The following is a 16,900-nucleotide window of genomic DNA, read 5'->3' as shown; positions in this document are numbered from 1 at the left end:
TCCTTCACCTATATATACTCTTATACCCTAAAAACATCCAAGAGAGCCACGAAACCACTTTTCCACCGCCGCAACCTTCTGTACCCGTGAGATCCCATCTAGGGGCGTTTTTCGGCATCCTGCCGGAGGGGGATTCGATCACGGAGGGCTTCTTCATAAACACCATTGCCTCTCTAATGAAGCGTGAGTAGTTTACCATAGACCTACAGGTCCATAGCTAGTAGCTAGATGGCTTCTTCTCTCTTTTATTCTCAATACCATGTTCTCCTCGATGTTCTTGGAGATCTATTCGATGTAATATTCTTTCGCACTGTGTTTGTCGAGATCTGATGAATTGTGGATTTATGATCAGATTATCTATGAATATTATTTGGTTCTTCTCTGAATTCTTAAATGCATGATTTGATATCTTTGCAACTCTCTTTGAATTATCGGTTTAGTTTGGCCTACTAGATTGATCTTTCTTGGAATGGGAGAAGTGCTTAGATTTGGGTTCAATATTGCGGTGTCCTTTCCCAGTGATAGTAGGGGCAGCAAGGCACGTATTGTATTGTTGTCATTGAGGATAAAAAGATGGGGTTTTCATCATATTGCTTGAGTTAGTTCCTCTACATCATGTCATCTTACTTAATGTGTTACTCTGTTCTTTATGAACTTAATACTCTAGATGCAGGCAGGAGTCAGTCGATGTGTGGAGTAATAGTAGTAGATGCAGAATGGTTTCGGTCTACTTGACACGGACGTGATGCCTATGTTCATGATCATTGCCTTAGATATCATCATAACTATGCGCTTTTCTATCAATTGCTCGGTAGTAATTTGTTCAGCCACCATAATATTTGCTATCTTGAGAGAAGCCACTAGTGAAACCTATGGCCCCCGGGTCTCTTTTCCATTATATTGAATCTCTTTTACATCTTACTAGTTTCCGATCTACTATTTTGCAGTCTTTCACTTTCTGATCTATAAACCAAAAATACCAAAAATATTTACTTGACCATTTATCTATCTCTATCAGATGTCACTTTTGCAAGTGACCTGAAGGGATTGACAACCCCTTTATCGCGTTGGGTGCAAGTTGTTAATTGTTTGTGCAGGTATTCGGTGACTTGTGCGTTGTCTCCTAAGGGATTGATACCTTTGTTCTCAAACTAAGGGAAATACTTACACTACTTTGTTGCATCACCCTTTCCTCTTCAAGGGAAAGACCAACACATTCTCAAGAGGTAGAAAGAAGGATTTCTGGCGTCGTTGCCGGGGAGATTTATGCTAAGTCAAGTCAAGATTTGTCTCCCATCAACTTGCCAATTTCTGGCGCCGTTGCCGGGGAGATCTACATCAAGCCAAGCCATAGCAAGTACCCATCATAAAATCTTCTCCCTTGCATTACATTATTCGCCATTCGCCTCTCGTTTTCCAATCCCCCACTTATAAAACGATTTTCAAAAAGATTTGCCTTTTCTTCGCCCTCCTTCCTTTCGATCTTGTGTTACCATGTACCTTCTTTTTGCTTGCATCTTCGCTTGCTAAAGTTTATGGATCCTCATCCACTTTCTAATATTTTTAAGAGATCCAATTTTGATGAACCAATTTCTAGTGATTTGAGTGCACTAGATTACCTTTATGAGGTTTTGCTTGAAATTCGTGAATCTAGAAATTGTGATGAAGGAATTTATGAAGAGATTCACGATAGCTCCTCAAATAAAAACATGATTGTGATGATTTTACTAAAAATTCTGTTGATGTCAATTGTGTTAATAATATGCAAAACCGTAAGCTTGGGGATGCTAGTTTTGCCATGTCTACTATTTGTTGCAATGATCATGATTGGGGTGATTCTTCTTATGATCTTGAAAGTTTATTTAAGCCCCATAATGAATATGAGATTGATAATAATGTTTGCAATAATATTGAAAGTGGGTTTGGAAGAGTGTCAACTTTAGATCCCACATATTTGGAGTATGTTCAATCTTATGAATTTTTTGATAAAAGTGGGTTTGGAGAGGTCATGACTTTAGTTAATGTTAATCCCACTATTTTGGAAGAGTGTCAACTTCGCATGCATGTGGATCGTGTTGAGTATATGTATTGTGATAGCTATATTGCTGAATTTTCTTATGATCCTACAAGTAATCATTATGAGAGGCAAAATATGGTTGTTGAAATTTTCATCTTACTAAATTACCTCTCTTCATGTTGAGATTTCTATTGTTTCTTTCCTCTTCCTTGCATATGCTAGTTTTTGCTTGCTTTGGTAATTTGTTTGCTTATAAAATGTCTATGCGTAGGAAGTATGTTAGACCTAGATGTGTTTGTCACTTGTTTTATGATGCTCTCTTTGCGCTTCAATTCTTGTCTTTCATGTGAGCATCATTGAAATTATCAATGCCTAGCTAAGGGCGTTAAACAATAGCGCTTGTTGGGAGGCAACCAATTTTATTTGTGTTCTCTGCTTTTTGTTCCTGTTTAGTAATAAATAATTTATCTAGCCTCTGGTTATATGTGGTTTTATCCTTTAATTAGTGTTTGTGCCAAGTGGAACCTTTAGGATACCTTACGATGATAGTTGTGTTGATCCTGCTGAAAATCAGAAACTTTTGCGCCCAGTAAAGTAATTTTGAAAATTCACAGAAATGTGATTTTGATCTTATTCTTTTTTCTCTAGATTGGTACACAAATTTCTCAGGTTCTCCTAATTTGGATAAATTTTTGGAGTTACAGAAGTATTTGAGAGTTACAGATTAATACAGATTGTTCTGTTTTTTGCGCGTTGTTTGCTTATTTTGATGAATCTATGGGTAGTATCGGGGGTATGAATCATGGAAAAGTTGGAATATAGTAGATATTACACCAATATAAATAAATAATGAGGTTTCAACAGTACCTTAAAGTGGTGATTTATTTTCTTATACTAACGGAACTCATGAGATTTTCTGTCGAGTTTTGTGTTGTGAAGTTTTCAAGTTTAGAGTAAGGATTTGATGGACTATGGAATAAGGAGTGGCAAGAGCCTAAGATTGGGGATGCCCAAGGCACCCCAAGTTAATATTCAAGGACAACCAAAAGCCTATGCTTGGGGATGCCCCGGAAGGCATCCCCTCTTTCGTCTTCGTCTATCAGTAACTTTACTTGAGGCTATATTTTTATTCACCACATGATATGTGTTTTGCTTGGAGCGCCTTATATGATTTGAGTCTTTGCTTTTTAGTTTACCACAATCATCCTTGATGTACACACCTTTTGTAATAGACATGCATGAATCGTGATTTATTGAAATACTCTATGTGCTTCACTTATATCTTTTGAGCTAGACAATATTGCTCTAGTACTTCACTTATATCTTTTTAGAGCACGGCGGTGGCTTTATTTTATAGAAATTGTTGAACTATCATGCTTCACTTATATTATTTTGAGAGTCTTTTAGAACAGCATGGTAATTTGCTTGGGTTATAAAACTAGTCCTAATATGATGGGCATCCAAGATGGATATAATAAAAACTTTCATATAAAGTGCGTTGAATACTATGAGAAGTTTGAGTCTTTATGATTGTTTTGAGATATGAAGATGGTGATATTAGAGTCATGCTAATGGAGTAGTTGTGAATTTGAAAGATGCTTGTGTTGAAGTTTTTAATTCCCGTAGCATGCACGTATGGTGAACCGTTATGTGATGAAGTTGGAGCATGATTTATTTTTCGATTGTCTTCCTTTGTGTGGAGGTCGGGATTGCGCGATGGTTAACTCCTACCAACCCTTCCCCGAGGAGCATGCACATAGTACTTTGTTTCGATAACTAATAGATTTTTGCAATAAGTATGTGAGTTCTTTATGACTAATGTTGAGTCCATGGATTATACACACTCTCACCCTTCCACCATTGCCAGCGTCTCTAGTATCGCGCAACTTTCGCCGGTACCATACACCCACCATATACCTTCCTCAAAACAGCCACCATACCTACCTATTATGATATTTCCATAGCCATTCCGAGATATATTGCCATGCAACCTTCCATCGTTCCGTTTATTATGACACGCTCCATCATTGTCATATTGCTTTGCACGATCATGTAGTTGAAATCGTATTTGTGGCAAAGCCACCGTTCATAATTCTTTCATACATGTCACTCTTGAATCATTGCACATCCCGGTACACCGCTGGAGGCATTCACATAGTCATATTTTGTTCTAAGTATTCAGTTGTAATTCTTGAGTTGTAAGTAAATAAAAGTGTGATGATCTTCATTATTAGAGCATTGTCCCATGTGAGGAAAGGATGATGGAGACTATGATTCCCCCACAAGTCGGGATGAGACTCCAGACGAAAAATAAAAAAAGAGTAAAAAAGGAGGCCATAAAAAAAGAGAAGGCCAAAATAAAAAAATGAGAGAAAAATAGAGAAGGGGCAATGTTACTATCCTTTTTTCACACTAGTGCTTCAAAGTAGCACCATGATCGTCATGATAGAGAGTCTCATATTTTGTCACTTTCATATACTAGTGGGAAATTTTCATTATAGAACTTGGCTTGTATATTCCAATGATGGGCTTCCTCATAATGCCCTAGGTCTTCGTGAGCAAGCGAGTTGGATGCACACCCACTTAGTTTCTTTTTGAGCTTTCATACACTTATAGCTCTAGTGCATCCGTTGCATGGTAATCCCTACTCACTCACATTGATAACTATTGATGGGCATCTCCATAGCCTGTTGATACGCCTAGTTTATGTGAGACTATCTTCTACTTTTTGTCTTCTCCACAACCACCATATTCTATTCCACTCTAGTGTTATGTCCATGGCTCACGCTCATGTATTGCGTGAAAGTTGAAAAAGTTTGAGAATACTAAAGTATGAAATAATTGCTTGGCTGAAACCGGGGTTGTGCATGATTTAAATATTTTTTGTGATGAAGATAGAGCATAGCCAGATAATATGATTTTGTAGGGATAAATTTCTTTGGCCATGTTATTTTGAGAAGACATGATTGCTTTGTTAGTATGCTTGAAGTTTTTTTTTATGTCAATATTAAAACTTCTGTTTTGAAATCTTTTGGATCTGAACATTCATGCCACAATAAAGAAAATTACATGGATAAATATGTTAGGTAGCATTCCACATCAAAAATTCTGTTTTTATCATTTACCTACTCGAGGACGAGCATGAATTAAGCTTGGGGATGCTTGATGCGTCTCCAACGTATCTATAATTTTTGATTGTTCCACGCTATTATATTATCTGTTTTGCATGTTTAATAGGGATTTATATGCTATTTTGTATTATTTTTGGGACTAACCTATTAATCAAGAGCCTAGTGCCAGTTTCTGTTTTTTTTGCCTATTTTAGAGTTTCGCAGAAAAGGAATACCAAACAGAGTCCAAACGGAATGAAACTTTCGCGATGATCTTTCTTAGACCAGAAGGAAACCAGAAGACTTGGTGATGAAGTCGGAGACGCAACGAGGCGGCCACGAGGAAGGAGGGTGCGCCCTAGGGGGTAGGGCGCACCCCTCTACCTCTCATGGGCCCCTCGTGGGTCTCCTGACCTAGCTCCTTCGCCTATATATACTCTTATACCCTAAAAACATCCAGGAGAGCCACGAAACCACTTTTCCACCACCGCAACCTTCTGTACCCGTGAGATCGCATCTAGGGGCCTTTTCTAGCGTCTTGACGGATGGGGATTCGATCACGCAGGGCTTCTTCATCAACACCATTGCCTCTCCGATGAAGTGTGAGTATTTTACCACAGACCTACGGGTCCATAGCTAGTAGCTAGATGACTTCTTCTCTCTCTTTGATTCTCAATACCGTGTTCTCGATGTTCTTGGAGATCTATTCGATGTGATATTCTTTTGCGGTGTGTTTGCCGAGATCCGATGAATTGTGGATTTATGATCAGGCTTTCTATGAATATTATTTGGTTCTTCTCTGAATTCTTATATGCATGATTTGATATCTTTGTAAGTCTCTTCAAATTATCGGTTTAGTTTGGCTTACTAGATTGATCTTTCTTGCAATGGGAGAAGTGCTTAGCTTTGGGTTCAATCTTGTGGTGTCCTTTCCTAGTGACAGTAGGGGCAGCAAGGCATGTATTGTATTGTTGCCATCGAGGATAAAAAGATGGGGTTTTCATCATATTGCTTGAGTTAATTCCTCTACATCATGTCATCTTACTTAATGCATTATGTGTTCTTTATGAACTTAATACTCTAGATGCAAGCAGGAGTCGGTCGATGTGTGGAGTAATAGTAGTAGATGCAGAATCATTTCGGTCTACTTGATACAGATGTGATGCCTATGTTCATGATCATTGCCTTAGATATTGTCATAACTGTGCACTTTTATATCAATTGCTTGGCAGTAATTTGTCCACGAACGTAATATTTTCTATCTTGAGAGAAGCCACTAGTGAAACCTATGGCCCTAGGGTCTCTTTTCCAATATATTGAATCTCTTTTACATCTTACTAGTTTCCGATCTACTATTTTGCAATATTTTACTTTCCGATCTATAAACCAAAAATACCAAAAATATTTACTTTACCGTTTATCTATCTCTATCAGATCTCACTTTTGCAAGTGAACGTGAAGGGATTGACAACCCCTTTATCGCACTGGGTGCAAGTTATTGATTGTTTGTGCAGGTATTTGGTGACTTGTGCGTTGTCTCCTACTGGACTAATACCTTGGTTCTCAAACTAAGGGAAATACTTATGCTACTTTGCTGCATTACCCTTTCCTCTTCAGGGAAAACCAACGCAAGCTCAAGTGGTAGCAGGGATCCCCAAGCTTAGTTGCTTGGGTGTTCCTTTAATATTACCTTGGGGACCTTGGGCATCTCCAAGCTTAGGGTCTTGTCACTCCTTATTCTCCTCATATTGATATCTCACCCAAAACTTGAAAAATTCAATCACACAAAACTTAATGGAACTTCGTGAGATAGGTTAGTATGATAAAGAGCAAATCATTCATTCTCACACAATTCCTACTGTACCCTACAATTTCTACAATTTATTATGATCAATATAAGCGACGAAAACTATAAAGCAAGCAAACTATGCATTGAAAATAGAATCTGTCAAAAATAGAACGGTCTGTAATAATCTAAACAATGACCATACATTTGTAAACCCAACAATTCTAAAAATAGGAAAATGTATGAAATTTGTATATAAGTCATGTGTAAAAATTCAGAATTTTATCACACTCCAGAAAATCTCAACAATTCTGCTACCAAACGCAAAAGTTTCTGTTTTGCACAGAATCAAGTCAACTATCATCCACACTATCCCAAAAGCTTTACTTGGCACTTTATTGAAACATAAGATATACAACATGATTACTACAGTAGCTTAATCATGGCAACACACAAAAAAAGTGGGGGTAAATGTTGGGTTGTCTCTCAACAAGCGCTTTCTTTAATGCCTTTTTAGGTAGGCATGATGATTTGAATGATGCTCACATAAAAGTAAGGAATTGAAATACAACGGGGGCATTAGGAAGCATATGACTAGCACATTTAATCCTAGCCCACTTCCTGTGTATAGGGATTTTGTGAGCAAACAACTTATGGGAGTAATACTCAACTAAGATAGGAAGGAAAAACAAGCATAACTTCAAAACTTACAACACATAAAGAGGAAACTTGATATTATTGAGATATGTAAAAGCATATGTTCCTCTCTCATAGTAATTTTCAGTAGCATCATGAATGAAGTCAACAATATAGCTATCACATAAAAGCAATCTTTTCATGATTCATAAGTGTGACACCCCCGATTCAATTGTACACTAATCATACATGCAAATGTGTATGATCAAGATCAGGGACTCACGGGAAGATATCACAACACAACTCTAGACACAAATTAAAGACATACAAGCTTTATATTACAAGCCAAGGGACTTAGGGCTCAAATACGTCAGCTCGAATACAAATGAGTCAGCGGAAGCAACAATACCTGAGTACAAACATAAGTTAAACAAGTTTGCCATAAGAAGGCTAGCACAAAAGCAACATCGATCGAAAAGGCAAGGTCTCCTACCTGGGAGCCCCCTAAGTACTCCTGGTCGTCGGCGGTCTCCACAAAGTAGTAGGCACCCTCGGGGTAGTATTAGTCGTCGGTGGTGGCACCTAGCTCCTGGACTCCGCCATCTGATCGCAACAATCGAATATAGGGGGGAAAGAAGTAGCAAAGCAGCCGTGAGTACTCATCCAAAGTACTCGCAAGACTTACATCAGATCTAAACTAAATATGCATCGGTATCAAAGGAATGAACTGTATCTATGGACTGAACTGCACGGAAGAGGGGGAAGCCCGGCCTATCAAAGACTAGCATCTTCAAGCATCTTGCAGCATTTAGAAGAGTACAGAATAGCATTTTATCAATAGCAAGCATGTTGTAGTATTAACGCCCAGAGATCCTTCCTCGACTCCCTACAAGAAAGCAATCCCGGAGCTACCATATCACATTATCATCTCGGTATCCAGTTCTAGCTATATAGATCGGGATAAAACTCCAAGTCGTCCTTTTACTGTGGAGATAACTATTCGAATAGATTAACTTTCCTACAAGGGTGCACCACATTACCTAACACGTTCAATCATCTCTGGCCAGACACACTTTCCTGGGTCATGCCCTGCCTTGGAAGATTAACACGTTGTAGCCCTACCTAGGCTCAACAGAGAGGCCAGCACACCGGTCAACATACTAAATGTGAAGGGGTCATGGGCCAATCACCCTCTACAATCCTGCATGTTGCGAACGCGGCCGGTGTCAGTCCTGACAACCTCCTTAAATAAGGCAGCTGCTTACACAGGCCACCCGGGCACACGCCACTAAACCGCTGACGTCTGGAGAGCTTTAGCTGATACGTATGACCCCGGTTGCCCATAAACTTCTCTCGTTTGAAGGTTAGTGCGTATAGGTCAAAACCAACTCAGATCAAATACCCAATCTCGTTAGTGACTTAGGAGCGCGTGGTAACGATCAGTGCTCCTGTCACCCCATCTCAAGGAAATATGACAAGGGCCATGACCAACCCTCTCTCTAGGGCGGTCTATCGGCCCGGTCGTGCCTCATAAATATCTCGCGGGTACCCTCCATGTGAAACCCAACTTCACATCACTCGTGGGTACCCCTCAGGGCCGACCTGGTGTCATCATGGTCCCGTGGTCAAGTCAAAGTAAGCGTGTGTCCATACACCAAAGGGGAATCCAAGGAATCGCCCTCAATGGAATCCACTTGATGTAATCGTCAAGGTGAACTTAGGAGGAACCACCCTTGACGTTTACACTTGCGGTGTTGTACGATAGAGTCATATCAGGAATGGTGAAGGAGGAATCACCCTCAATGACCATGACCGATTAACTACAATACATGGTTATCATCAGGAGTGCATTACGAGGTATCACCCTCGGCACTCCATAGTAGCTCTATAGGTCATCAACTAAGGGAGTGTGATGTGCTGTGTCGGGCCCTGGACGTTGATCATGGTGATCGAGTCATCTGGTAATCCAGCGGTGGCAACAGGGACAAGGTGAGGGGCCACTGGTGGATCACGAACCAACCTATACTAAGCAGTTTAGCATAAGCACATAAGGTACAATAGCAGGTTACAAAAACAGGCTATGCATCAGAATAGGTTCATACAAAAGCAGTAGCAGTTCTAATGCAAGCATAAGAGAGAAGGGAATGGGCAATATCGGGATCATCAAGGGGGTTTGCTTGCGTGGAAGCTCTGCTGAAAAGGAAGAAAGGTCGTCGGTGACGTAGTTGATAACAGGGGCAACATCGGTCTCGGGGTCTACCGAAAAGAAGAGGGGGAAGTAACAATAAATACAATGCAAACAGATGCATCACTAAGCATGACATGACAATATGCAATGCTAGGAGTGTTCTAACGCGGTACTACACATTGTAGACGGAGAGGGAAAACAACCGGAGGGGTTTTCTCGGTGTTTGAAAAGAGAGCGACGGTTCCAAGTTCAGCATGCTAGGGGCATGTGAAAGATGAACAGATTGCATAAACGGATTCATTGGATTTTTCTGACCAATTTTCATATATAAATTATTTTCATATGAATTATAGATTATTTTATATTAATTTTCTAAGGTCTATACATTTTCTGGAATTATTGTACTTATTAAATCCGAATTATCCAAAACAATAAATGCTAGGTGCACCCAGAGCTGTACCCAGTCAGCACACACTAAGGACTGACTGGTGGGCCTTGTTGACTGGGTGAAAAGCCCAGTCAGCCGAGGCTGACTGGTGGGGCCAGTGCCCAGTCAGCAGGCTGACTGGGTCAATCCTATCCACTGGAACAGTGGACAATGCCTACACGTCATACTCAGCGAGCTAATTAGGGGTTAGATTAATTAGTTGGATTAGTTAGATGGTGGGGCCTCATGGTCAGTGAGGGTTAGGGGTTAATTAGCGGGGCTAATGATGCCACGTAACCGGCGTTCAACGACGGCGAGGCAGAGTACGCCTGCGAGGCCATGCGCTCGCCTCCGGCGACGGTTCACCGGGCGGTTTGGGGCTACGGACGCGGCGCGAGGAGGCGCGTTGGTTGGCGGTCGCGAGGTGGCCGGAGTTGGTCTGCAGCAGCGTCCGCGTCGCGGACAGCGGTGGTCGAAACCCGAGCACAGGGAGCGGTGGCCGGGGACGGCGGGCCGGGCGCGGCGGCGGATGGCTGCAGCGGCCGGGAGGCCAGCAGGGGCGGACACGGTGAGGCGCAGGCGGGTGCGCGAGGCGCGGGATGGAGTGGGAGCGCAGGCTAGGTCCGGGGACGAGACAAGGCACGCGGGCGACGAGCGACGGGTGTGCGCGCGGCCGGACGCGGTGAGCAACAGCGGGCGGCATGGCTGTAGGCGAGCTGCAGCAGTGCAGCGAGGTAAGGAGTAGCGGTCGGGCGCGGCGCAGGCGTGCACGGCGAGGCGAGGGCGAGGGCGTACAGGGCGCGGACATGGCAATGTTGAGCACGCGACGACCGCGGCCACCGGCCAGACTAGTGCGGCACGGGCGGAGTTCTATGACGCCGAAAATGGAGGGGAGCACGGCAAGAGGGAGCGCGCGGTGCCTCACCACCGCTGCAGGGGAATGATTCGTTGTGGCTCTGTGGAGCCGACGAGGGAGCGAATGGCGACGACGGCATGGGGCGGAGACGCGTCGGGGGCGTGGCGGCCTCGGGCGAGCAACGAGGAGGAGGGGATCTGGGCGAGGGTGGAGAGGGAGAGGGGATCTGCGCCGACGATGGTGAGCCGGCGTGGTGGCGACCGGGCGCGGGCGCCCGGGGAGGTGGGCTGCCTGGTGGGCTGAGGCCCACGAGGATTTTTTTCAAACTTGTATTTTTACATTTTCTTTTCCTTTTTCCTTTTTATATTTACTGTTTTGTTTTTAGTTTCTTTCTATTTTTAGTTTTATAAAATATAATACTAGTCCCTAAATTAGCATTAATAATTTTATGCCACTGCCACAAATAATTTGGCACTTAAATAATATAGTTGTTTTTGTTTATTATTTAAAAGCATTAATAATTGTTTTTAGCCCTTGTTTTATTGATTTTTGGGCATTTAAAATACCTTATAAAATATGGGTTTCAACATGACAAATATCTAGGGATTATTTTCCACACTCTGAATGTTTTTGTTTTCATGTTTGACAAATTTGAATTTTGACTTTAATTTGAATTTGAAATTTTAAAGGCCTTTGATTGCAAGGGAGGATTAACAATAGTAAGAGTGATGACATGGCACCATTAACTTGTGATTAATGTAGCTTAACAAATAGGGTGTTACAATTCTCCTCCACTATAAGAGATCTCGTCCCAAGATTTATGAGGTAGAAGGAAACAAAGCAGGGTATTTCTCTCGAAGACTATCCTCGCATTCCCAAGTGGCTTCATCTTGAGAATGGTTTGACCACTGGACTTTGAGAAACTTGATCGCCTTCTGACGGGTGCGACGTTTAGCTTGGTCGAGAATGCGGACCTGATTCTCTTTATAAGAGAGGTCTTGTTGCAATTCAAGCACTTTGTAATCCACTCCTCGGATAGGGTCTTTGAAGCAGTGGCGGAGCTGTGACACATGGAAGACATCATGAACCTGAGAAATGTTCGACGATAGTTGCTACTTCTTGAGCTTGCGTTGATTTTTCCCTTGAAGAGGAAAGGGTGATGCAGCAAAGTAGAGATAAGTATTTCCCTCAGTTAAGAACCAAGGTATATATCTAGTAGGAGGCACAAGCAAGTCTCCAATATATGCACCTGCACAAACTAACGAACACTTCCACACAACGTGAAAAAGGGGTTGTCAATCCCTTCACAGTTACAAACAAGAGTGAGATCTAATAGAGATAGGTATAAAACATAAATAGAAGAGCAAACTAAAGTAAATATAAATAAATTCCAGCAAGGCATTTTTGGGTTTTCTGGTTTATAGATCTAAAAATTATGATGGAAAATAGACCCCAGGGCTATAGGTTTCACTAGAGGCTTCTCTCTTGAAGATAGCATACAGTGGGTAAACAAATTACTGTTGAGCAATTGATAGAAGAGTGCAAAGTTATGATGATATCTAAGGCAATGATCATGAATATAGGCATCACGTCTGTGACAAGTAGAGCGACTCCCTGCCTGCATCTACTACTATTACACCACACCTCGACCTACTCCTGTTCATCTAGAGTATTAAGTTCATAAGAACAGACCAACACTCTAAGTAAGATGACATGATGTAGAGGGATAAACTGACACAATATTATACAAACCCCATCTTTTTATCCTTGATGGCAACAATGCAATACGTGCCTCGCGACACCTTCTATCACTGGGTGAGGACACGACAAAATTGAACCCAAAACTAAGCACCTCTCCCATTAGAAAAACCAATCTAGTTGGCCAAACCAAACCGATAGTTCGAAGAGAATATACAAAGATATCTTAATCATGCATAAAATAGTTCAGAGAAGAATCAAATAATATTCATAGATAATCTGATCATAAATCCACAATTCATCGGATCTCAATAAATGCGCCGCAAAATAAGATTACATCGAATAGATCTCCAAGAACAAGGAGGAGAACATTGTATTGAAGATCAAAGGGAGAGAGAAGAAGCCATCTAGCTACTAACTATGGACCCGTAGGTCTGTGGTAAACTACTCACTCATAGGGCAGCAAGGCTTATGTAGAGGCCCTCCGTGATCGAATCCCCGTCCGGTAGAATGGTGGGAAAGTCCCCAAGATGGGATCTCACGGGAACAGAAGCTTGCAGCAGCGAAAAAGTATTTTTGTGGACGCTTCTGATGTTCGCGGAATATTTGAGATTATATAGAGGTGGAGATAGGGTTATAGGACCCTCGAGGGGCCCACAAGCCAAGGGGGCGCCCTGAGTGCTTGTGGTCTCCTTGGGACTCCTCTGGCCCTCTCCCCAAGTCTTCCGGGTGTCTTCTGGTCCAAGAAAAATCATCGTAAAGTTTTATTCCGTTTGGAGACCATTTGACATTCCTTTTCTATAGAAGTCAAAAACAAGGGAAAACACAAACTGGCACTGGGCTCTAGGTTAATAGGTTAGTCCCTAAAATAATATAAAATAGCATATTAATGCATATAAAACATCCAAAACATATAATATAATAGCATGGAACGATAAAAAATTATAGATACCTTGGAGAAGTATCGTTAGTTCCAATTGGTATGCCACTCTTCCACACCTTTCGAGAGTAGTGAAAGCACCAATATAGCAAGGAACTAGCTTGCCCTTGATACCAAAGTGGTGTGCACCCTTCATCGGTGTGACTCGAAGATAATCCTTTTCGCCAGGTTGATAGACCATATCTTTGTGATGACGATCATACTGACTCTTTTGACGAGACTGAGCAGTCTTCAGATTCTCGCGAATGACGTGGACTTGACCTTCAGCATGTTGGATAATATCCGGACCGAAGAGTGACCGTTCCCCTTTTTCTAACCAATTTAGAGGAGTTTGGCACTTTCGTCCATATAACACTTCGATAGGTCCATCTTCAGACAAGCTTGATAGCTATTGTCATAAGAGAACTCGGCAGACAAGAGAGGTTCCTCACATTTCTTGCCGAAGGAAATGATACAAGCTCGAAGCATGTCTTCAAGAACTTGATTGACTCATTCAACTTGTCCCTATGACTGAGGGTGAAAAGCGGTGCTGAAGGACAGATGAGTCCCCGTAGCTTCCTGGAAACTTGCCTAGAATCTTGAAGTGAATAAGCTGCCACAGTCTGAGCTGATTACTAACGGGATACCATGGAGTGATACAATTTTGGACATATAGAGAGTTTCCACCTGACTAGCGGTAATTTTTTCTTTGACGACCATAAAATGTACAACTTTGGAAAGTCGATCAATGACGACAAGAATAGCATCATTACCTTTCTACGATTTGGGAAATCCAGTGACGGAGTCCATCTCAACATGGTCCCATTTCCATTCAGGAGTAGAGATAGGTTGTAGAGTTCTAGCTGGCCTTTGATGTTCTGCTTTGATTCCATGGCAAACGTCACACTCAGCAACATAACGAGCAATGGCTTGCTTCATATTCGGCCACCAGAATCTCTAACGAATGTCTTGGTACATCTTTGTACTACCAGGATGAATAGACAGAGGTGTATCATGAGCTTCTTTCATCACCTTCTGAGTTATATCCAGGTTTTTCTCCTTGCTTATAAGCACTAGACGACCTTTGGAGAACAAAGTGCCAGCATTACCGATAGTGAATAATGAAGCCTTTCCTTCTATGATGTAGCGTTTAATCTTCTCAACTTGAGAGTCGTATCTCTGAATTCTCTTGATGGAGTCCAAGAGATATGGTTCAACAACTAGGGTATTAAGGGAACCCTGGGAAACAACACGGAGGTTCATCTTTAAAAATTCCTTAGGCGGGGGAGCGAGTGCACCCGGAGGAACAATATGGAGGTTCAACTTTCTGAATTCTTCAACAAGAAGGGGCTGGACTTTTTGAACTTCAAGGTGGTTGCAATATGATTTGCGGCTCAAGGCGTCAGCCATTACATTAGACTTCCTGAGGGTTAAGGAAATACCCAAGTTAAAAATTACTACGATCTCCATCAATCTTTGTTGACAAAGGTTCAAATCTGGCTGAGTAAACAGATACTTCAGACTTTGGTGGTCGGTGAAGATCTCGCAACGATTACCGAGAAGGTAATGTCGCCACTGCTTAAGTGCATAAATGACTGCAGCAAGCTTGAGGTCATGAACTGGATAGTTCACTTGGTGAGGGCGTAGCTGACGAGAGGCATAAGCAATCACTCTGCGCTCTTGCATTAGGACACAACCTAACTGTAGACATGAAGTGTCACAGTAAATGACGAAATCCTTTTTGGAATCCGGAGGAGCAAGCACTGGGGCAGATGCCAGCTTGTCTTTGAGTGCCTAGAAACTTTGCTGACACTTTTCTGTCCATTTGAACGTGATGCCCTTGTGAAGCAGCTTAGTCAGGGGCTTGGCGATCTTGGAGAAGTTCTCGATGAATCGACGACAGTAGCTGGCGAGTCCGATAAAACTTCTGACTTGTTTGACATTCTTTGGAGGGGTCTAGTTAAGAATAACCTGAACTCGCTTGGGGTTGATGGAAATACCATCTTTGGAGATGACATGCCCAAGATAGGTTACTTCGGGAACCCAGAATTCACACTTGGAATACTTGGCATATAGTTGATGCTCTCAAAGCTTTTCCAAAACAAGTCGAAGATGTTCATCATGTTCTTCTTTGTTGGAGTATACAAGAATATCATCTAGATAAACCACAACGAACTTGTTGAGGTATTCCATGAAAATATATAGTCATCAGGCAAGAGAATGTCGCTGGAGCATTGGTTAAATCAAAAAGCAAAACGGTGTACTCGTATGAACCATATCGAGTCACGAATGCAGATTTTTGAATATCCTCTTCACGAACATGGATCTAGTGGTAACCCAACCTCAAGTCGAGTTTAGATAACACTGATGAACCAGCCAGTTGATCATATAGGTCATTGATCTGAGGAAGCAATATTTGTTTCGAATAGTTGCATGGTTGATAGGACAGTAGTCTTGGACCAAATGATTCGTTCCATCCTTCTTCTTGACAAAGAGAGAAGGTGATCCCCAAGCAGAGGAACTTCGACAAATGACACCATTGTGAACAAATTTGTCGATTTCCTGTTTGAGTTCAAGGAGTTCATGAGGCGGCATCTTGTAGGGTCATTTGGCGATAGGAACGGTGCCTGGTTTCAAGTCGATGATGAACTCGACAGCCCGAGCAGTGGTGATGCGTTCAACGCATTCGAGGAATAGAGTCATGCATCGGCATTTTGAACTGGACGAGCGTGATAGCTTACTATCTCATCTGAAGGGTGAAGGAGATGAACGGTTTTAGTGGCGTAAACGATAGAAGCAGTATGCGCATTCAACCAATCCATTCCCAGAATGAGGTCTATATTGGAAGACTTCAACATATTGGGGGAGGTGTGAAATTCTAACCCTTCGATTTCAATGGTGACATTGTGGCTAACCATGACGGTTTGATATTGGCCTGCAGGGGTTCGTACCAATAGCGGACTGCTCATCTCTTCGTATTTAATGCCATGCATGAATGCAAAATCTTGGGACATGAAAGAATGTGATGCTCCTGTATCAAATAAAATAGAAGCTGGTACTGAATTAAGAAGGAGGGTACCCATCACAATTGCAGGTTGGTCTTGAGCTTCATTCAAATCAATGTTGCTAGCCTGACCACGACCATAAGGCCTAACATTGTTGTTGCGGGGCTGATTGATACCATGAACATTAGAAGGCAGAGCCAGCTGGTTCTGATTCTGAGGGCAGTTCCTAGAACAGTGACCTGGAAGGCCACACTTGAA

The sequence above is a fragment of the Triticum aestivum genome, chromosome 2B (genome assembly GCF_018294505.1).
Source record: "Triticum aestivum cultivar Chinese Spring chromosome 2B, IWGSC CS RefSeq v2.1, whole genome shotgun sequence".
NCBI lineage: Eukaryota > Viridiplantae > Streptophyta > Magnoliopsida > Poales > Poaceae > Triticum > Triticum aestivum.
This window is presented reverse-complemented; position numbering follows the sequence as displayed.